Below are 7,734 nucleotides of genomic sequence, written 5' to 3'. Positions count from 1 at the left end.
ATACACACACATACACATACATTCACATACCTGCAGCTGTCCTTCTACATCTCAGGGAACGACCACTCCATCTCTCCAGTTGCTTAGGCCAATGGCCTTGGAGCCAGACTTGACTGCTCTAGGAATGCACCCGGCCTCTGCACTTGCTATTTCCTCCGCCTGGAGGGCTCGGCCCTCAGATGTCAGCATGGCTGGCTCTCAGTTTCATCTGGTCAAATGTCGCCTGCTTGGTGAGAGGTCCTTGGCCACCCTCGATAAAATGGCTATCTCCTTCCTTAATTCTCTGCCCCCTGCCCGGCTTTGTCTTTCTCCCAGCCCTTATCACTAGGGAACTGCTCTGTGCGTATTGGCCTTGTTTATTTCCTGTCTCTGATTGGAGTGAATGCTCCGTGAAGGTGGGGATGTTTGTGTGTTTTGTTCACTGCATTTCTTAGTTTGGGTTCTCCTGAAAGCTGAACCGGAGACAAATCCCTCATACAGGTAATTTATTTGGGACCAGGAGTGAGGAACAAGGGAAAAAGATAAGGAACAAGAGAAAGCTAATACAGGAATGTGTTATTGCATCTCACCGCAGTGGGGTTGGCTTGCTCCCTGAGACCCCATCAAAAGGCCTGGGAATGATCTCTCCACCCCAGGATGAAAGCAGGAAACATTTCTCCATCAGCTCCCAATATTCAAGAGTGGCCCTGCAGGGACTAACTCCCCTGCACGTTAGATTCTGCATCCTTGAGTTCCAAGCAGGCCTTTCAGACCCTTGACCCCAGAGGAGCCCCAGGGCAGGCTGGAAGTAAGGCAGTCCTGAGCGGAATGCAGCAGAGAGGTGTCTGGACCCCACTGTATTCCCAGGACGCAGCCCAGTGCCTGATACACAGCAGCAGCTCAGAGTGGTTGAATGAGGGGAAAGGATGAGCTGGAGAGATATACACTCCGCGAGGAGATAAACCCCAGGCAGCCGCTGCTCCCACACATTGTGTCAACCTGAAGGAAACCAAGACCAGACGAGTAAGTTGTATGCCAAGAGGCTTTGCCAGTAACCGCAGAGCTTGACTCCTTCCAGGCCCCTGCTCTGCCTACCACCCTCTTGGGGCCTGGGAAGAGCTCATAAACAATATGGGGTCGCTGTCTCTGGCACCGACTCCTGGCTCCCCACAGTCTGTGAGCTCCTCAAGGGAGCCAGATTTGCAGCCCTGAGAGCCCAGAAACACAGAAGGCACAAGTCTTCTGGCATGGCTGCATATTGCCACTAGGTGGCGCCGCCGGCCGCGGCTTGGAGCCCAGCACTCAAACCCCCTCCTCCGTTCCACGCCTCAGAGCCTGGGCCGCTCCCCCGGCGGGGGTGCTGGGGCAGCAGCTGGAGTGTGCCTCCCATCCGGTCTCAAGGAGTGAGCCGCAGGGTGAGCGAGCCTAAAAGACCATAAGTGCCTGCATAGAGTAGGCGCTCAATAAATGGCCGTTAAAGGAGTGACCATTTTGTGAGGTTGGCATAGAGGAGATTTTCCAACCCTACTTTGTAGACTTGGAAGCTGAGGCCTGATGCGAACACTAGTAACTGGTTATCGTTGTCCACCGTGCTGAGTGTATCTCATTCTTCGTCCTGTTTGGCTGACACAGCAATGAGGCGGGTGCTTCATTATTCCCGATTCGCTGGTGAGGACACTAGGGCTCCGAGAGGCCAGTTTAGCGGAATGAAGGAAGGAGCTGGGGTTTGAAGCGCTCTGCCTGCGTCTGAGCAGGGTCACCTGTTGGTTCCAGTGCCTCCGCCTCCCGCAGCCCAAACAGGACCCCAGGCGAAGAACCACCCCCCTGCTCAGGCAGCACAGCCTGCAACCTCCAGAGGGAAGCCTCCACCTTTAGATGGCCATAGAAGGGCCTGAAATGAGCCTGGGGAGGGTGGTAGGGACTTAACTGTCAGAATGAGCCAGTGCAGGCACCTGGGCTCCGGAGGGCAACTTCTTCGTCTGGGAAAGGAGTATAATCACTCCTACCTGGCCAGGTCACTGTGGGGTGACACGAGACCATGTGTGTAGAGTTGTTGCCCTGTGCGGGCTCGGCACCCCACCCCCCAGCCCTTGCCCCTTGCACTGAGCAGGCCATGCTAACAAGCGACAGTAATAACATAGTGGTCAGAGGGTGTTACCTATTTTACTGATTTAGTTTGCTATTTGCGGTCTCTTCCACTGGCAGACAGGGTTTTGCTCTGCTCCATGCGCAGCTATCTCCCCCGGTGCTTAGCCAAAGGGTGCCTCGTGCACGGTGGGTGCTCATCAGCACGTGCAGACTGAGGGAACGGAAATGGCCAGGAACATACGGCACCTGTCCTGGGCAAGCCCTAGGACCCAGAGGGCCCTGGGCATTCCATACATGAGCCCCAGAGGGCCAAGGGCTGTCTGCCTGGTCAAATCTGTGTCCCTCTTAGGGCTTCTCTCTCCTCTCCCGAGGGAACATCCAAGGGTTTCTAGATGTGATGGCTCAGGGAGTAGCTGTGCCAGATGTAAGGATGCTCTTTAATCCCACCCGCCTCCCCTGCAGATGGCTGCCCTGTCCCCTCCCAATCCCTGCAACCCTGTCCTTTCTTCCATCTCCAAAGCAAATGTGTCATGGCTGTCTCTCCCTTTTCCAATACCTACTGAAAAACCTGGGCGGCTACAAATAAAAACAGATCTGTGTCAACTTAAGAAACTGAGCCTGTGCCAGGGGCAGATCTTGTAGCAGCTTCTAGCAAGGATCCAGACTAAGACGCCATTCGTGAGGGACTTGGGGCGGGGGGAGGGCTGGGCCACCTGGCTGGGGTTTTATGACTGGCTTAGCTGTCCTCCTGATGCTGACCTGGGCAATGTTGGGGAGTCTCCAGAGCAGGACCTCCAGTAGAGGTCCCTTCAGACCCATTTGGACCCTGTGGCAGCAAAAGTGGGTCTCAGAACCAACTTCAATGGGAAGACCTGCCCAGTCAGAGAGTAGGCAGTGGGAACAGAAGACCCATCTCATCCAAAGGCTCATAGTTGACGTTGCCTGGAGGATTAGCACAAGGTCTCACACGCAGAAGGAGAACCAGCATGTGGAGAATACTGGCCAAGGCTTGGCTGGGTACCACATACCCCAACATCTCCCACCTTAGATTTGTGAGGAAGATTCCTTCAGGGTCTGAGGGTCCCACGTGGAAGCTGGGGCAATCCACGCATTTGACAAAGGACGGGGAAAGAACTCTTCATTAGAGGAGGAGTCCTCAGGAGAAAAACATGGGCCCATGGAAAAAGGTGCAGCAAAGGGGAAAGGAGGACCAGAGGGCTTGGGCTGCGTCGTATAATCACCGTCACTCCAGGGCCTCACGGACACAGAGCAGGTGCTCAATGAAGACGACAAATGAGTACGTAACCCAGAGAATAATCTTCCTCAGCAAGAGATTTTACCGGCAAAATTAGAATATTTGTACTTCAGGCTCTATAAGGTGCAAGAGAATACTGCTTCTATGAAGTAAGGGCAATTTACCGTGATGAACAGAAATACGGCGGCTGGCTTAAATTTGCACTGGATGCAATAGGGAGTCGAAAGGAAAGTGTAAAATTCCAATGAAAGATACAAAGGACCAGATGGAGAAACATTTCCAGGATGCAAAGGAAAAGCCTAAGGACAGAGCAGTACTGAGAACAGACAAGGACGAAGGCCATAGGACGCTCACCTGAGTGACAGGCATTCTCTGCCTTCCGCCAGACACGCACGCATGCGCACACACGGAGGGGCGGGAGGAGGGAATATAGGAAACAGGCAATAAAGTTATAAAAGCAGTGAACTCTTGATTGAAAAAAGAGAAAATCCAGTCGAGTTAAAAATGTGTAAGCCTTGTGGCAATTTTTCCTAACTTTCCTCAATGCTTATAGAGAGAGTGATAATATTTATGAGTTCCCTGAGTAAAGGGTAAAGGCACCAGGCCCTAGACTTCAGACACCAGAATCTCAACTCCCTGTGCACCGCCCCTCCACTCCCCCAGGGGCACATAGGTGCCCTGGGAGTGGTTACCAGGACGTCCCTTGCAACACTGTAATTGTGAAAAATGGGGAAACTCCTAAGTGGTACCCAAAGAGAGCGAGAAGACACCTGATGATACGTTCCTGCGGTGGAATATCACACAGCGCTTAAAATTAGGGAAACATCTGGGTGGCTCAGTTGGTTGAGCGACTGCCGTCGGCTCAGGTCATGATCCTGGAGTCCCGGGTTCGAGTCCCGCATCGGGCTCCCTTCTCAGCAGGGAGTCTGCTTCTCCCTCTGACCCTCTTCCCTCTCGTGCTCTCTGTCTCTCTCATTCTCTCTCTCTCAAATAAATAAATAAAATCCTTAAAAAATAAATTAAGGAACCAGAGGTCATGTACCAGAGCTCAGGAGGGCTTCTTCTTTTGATAGTTCAGTGTTAGGAGATTTAGTCACAGTGTGTCAATACAACAATTTCAACACCCATTTCTAAAAGAGAAACTCCTAAAAAATAAAATAAAATAAAAGAGAAACTCCTCCCTCATGAATAACATAAAACGGTGTAAACCTTTATGTGCTGAACTATATAGCAGTTCAATAAGCAGAGTAAAGACTTCTAGAAATACAAACAGAGCTGAAAAACAAGGAACCGAAAAAACCCCACAGTCATGCTGATGATCTAAATACAAAGCTTTCGGAATTTGACAATTCAGTAGATGAAACTATGCAAGCGAGTGGAGGATCTGAATAATTAAAAAAACAAGACCATACTTAAATGCATCTTGTATACATAAATGCATCCTATATGTACATATATATGCATCTGGCATTGTTTTGTCTCATGTAAAACTATATGATACATTAACAAAAATGTATTCTTTACTTGGTCACAAAGATAATAAATTTCAAACAGATTTTATAGGCCATATTCACTTAATCTTAATTCATTGAGATGATAATTAGATGATGAAAAGATTATTTTAAAAAAATTTTTTAAAGTTTTTTTTTAAAGTAATCTCCATACCCAATGTGGGGCTCGAACTCATGACCCCAAGACCAAGAGTTACACACTCTACTGACTCAGCCAGCCAGGGGCCCTAATGATGCAAAGATTATTTTTAAAAAAGATTGTAACCAATCGAACAAAGAACAAACACTTTTTAAATAACCATTGTGTCAGAGAGGAAATCAAAACTGAATTGTTAAATTATTAACAAATTATAAAAAACTTACCAGATACATCCAAAACTCTTCACAAGAGAAAATAGACAACATTTTTGTTTTTCAGAATAAATGACTTAACCAAGATAAATAACAATGAAAGAAAGAAAATAGAAAGAAAGTATAGGGAATTTCTAAAAAGTAAAAATTGAAATAAATAAGTAAAAAAATACTAAAAAATTAATAAAATGAAACTTTAGCTTTTATAAAAGATAAAAAAGCTAACTTCTGACAAGCCTGAATCAGACCGGGGGAGCGTAGAGGAGAAGCTAAAATGCATAATATTAGGAGCAATAAACATGATGTAACCACACATATGAAGGAAATGAAAAGAATTGTAAATGAATATGATACACAACTAAATGGCAATAAATTTGAAGAACTGGAGAAATGCATAATTTTTTAGAAGATAAATGACCCAAATGCATCCCCTCCCCAAAACTGAGTAGACCCACAACAATATGCAAGATTAAAAGGTTGGGGCATCTGGCTGGCTCAGTCAGAGGAGCATGTGACTTGTGATCTCGGGGTCATGAGTTCGAGCCCCACGTTGGGTGTAGAAATTACTTAAATAAATGAATATTTTTTTTAAAAAGATAATTAAGATCTATGGCTTAGGACAACTCAATAATAAAAAGATAAATAACCCAATTTAAAAACAGCCAAAGAGGGGCGCCTGGGTATCTCAGTTGGTTAAGTGACTGCCTTCCGCTCAGGTCATGATCCCAGGGTCCTGGGATCGAGCCCCACATTGGGCTCCCTGCTCAGCGGGAAGCCTGCTTCTCCCTCTTCCACTCCCCCTGCTTGTGTTCCCCCTCTCGCTGTCTCTCTCTCTCTCTGTCAATTAAATAAATAAAATCTTTAAAAAAAAATAAAAACAGCCAAAGAATCTGAATAGACATTTCTCCAAGGAAGATTTGCAAATGGCCAAAGAGCATTTAAAAAGATGCTCAGTGTCATTAGCCATCAAAGAAGGGCAAATCAAAATGGCAATGAGATGTCCCTTCACACCCACTAGAATGGCTAGAATCAAAAAGCCAGATGATAACATTTGTTGGTGAGAATACGGAGAAATTGGAAACTTTATGCCCCTTGGTGGGATTGTAAAATGCTGCAGCCACTTTGGAAAATAGTTTGGCAGCTCCTCACATGATTAAATATAGAGTTACCGTAAGACCCAGCAATGCTACTCCTGTGTATGTACCCAAAAGAAATGAAAACATATGTCCACACAGAAATTTGTATATGAATGTTTACTGCAGCATTATTCATAATAGCCAACAGGTGGAAACAACCCAAATGTCTATCGATGGAATATCCATGCAGTGGAATGTTATCTGGCCATAAAGCATAATGAAATTCTGATACAGTCCACAATATGGATAAACCTTTAAAGCATTACATTAAATGAAAGAAGCCAGTCCCAGAAGACCATATAATTATGTGATTTGATTAATATGGAATCCAGAATAGGAAAATCTATAGAGACAGAAAGTAGATTAGAAGTTGCTGATAATTAGGGGTGACGGAAGAGGAATTAGGGGGGTGATAACTACAGATAGGAGGTTTCTTCTTGAGACGACAAAAATGTTTTAAATTGATTGCGATGGTGGTTGCACATATCTGTGAATGTATGGAGAACAACCGAATTGTGCACTTTAAACGGGTGACTCATAGTATGTGAATTACATCTGAACAAAGCTGCTAAAAGATGTATGACTCAAGAATGCATTAGGTCTAGATACTTTTAGTTAGTTACAGTGTTAATAAGGCAATACTACCTGCTGTAACCTCCCTCCTTAAATCTCAGGGCCTTAACACAATAAAAGTTTATTTCCGACTCATATAAAGATCCAAACAGATGTTCCTCATTGGCGGGTGGCTGATTCCCACTGGTGCTTTAAGGTCTCCTGTTCCTTCCACCATCTACAACAGATCACGGGGGCAGGGAACATATGCAAAGATATTTTAAACCATTTTCAGTAATCATATTGGTGTGGTAACAATAGCGCTGCTATTCTGATACTGTTGTACATGCAGAGTGTGGTACAGCAAACCTTTATTGGCTATTCGAATCCTTTGTTTCCTGAGTGTTGGGAACTAGGAATCTTGATATGGAAAAAGGAGACACTGGTATAGTACAGTAGAGGTTAAATAACGACCCTGTGATATTGGATTTGAATCGGGAAATCCAGTATGAAAGTGTTGACGTATTATATCTTAAAATATTTATGTATTTTTAATTTACATTTTCTATCTCTCTCCACTGAAAACATCTAGGAACAATGACCAACCCAGCAGCAGTGAGTATTCCTAGGACCCAGATTACAGTCTTTCCCACTTCCCATGAAAGGAAATCAGGGTTTTTGAGAAACAGAAGATCCCTAGTTTGGGACAGGAAACATCTAAGATGAATCTGGAACATCTTGTTATACTTGATAGAGAGAAATTTATCAAACTACTAAGGTTACATCAAATGGACCCAGGAGCCAACTAAAAGAGGCCTCCCCTGGCCCAAATGGGACAATTTGAGCTTCAAAGACAATAATA

The sequence above is a fragment of the Callorhinus ursinus genome, unplaced genomic scaffold (genome assembly GCF_003265705.2).
Source record: "Callorhinus ursinus isolate GAN/ISIS: 27379988/994484 unplaced genomic scaffold, GSC_fseal_2.0 scaffold31, whole genome shotgun sequence".
NCBI classification, from domain to species: domain Eukaryota; kingdom Metazoa; phylum Chordata; class Mammalia; order Carnivora; family Otariidae; genus Callorhinus; species Callorhinus ursinus.
This window is presented reverse-complemented; position numbering follows the sequence as displayed.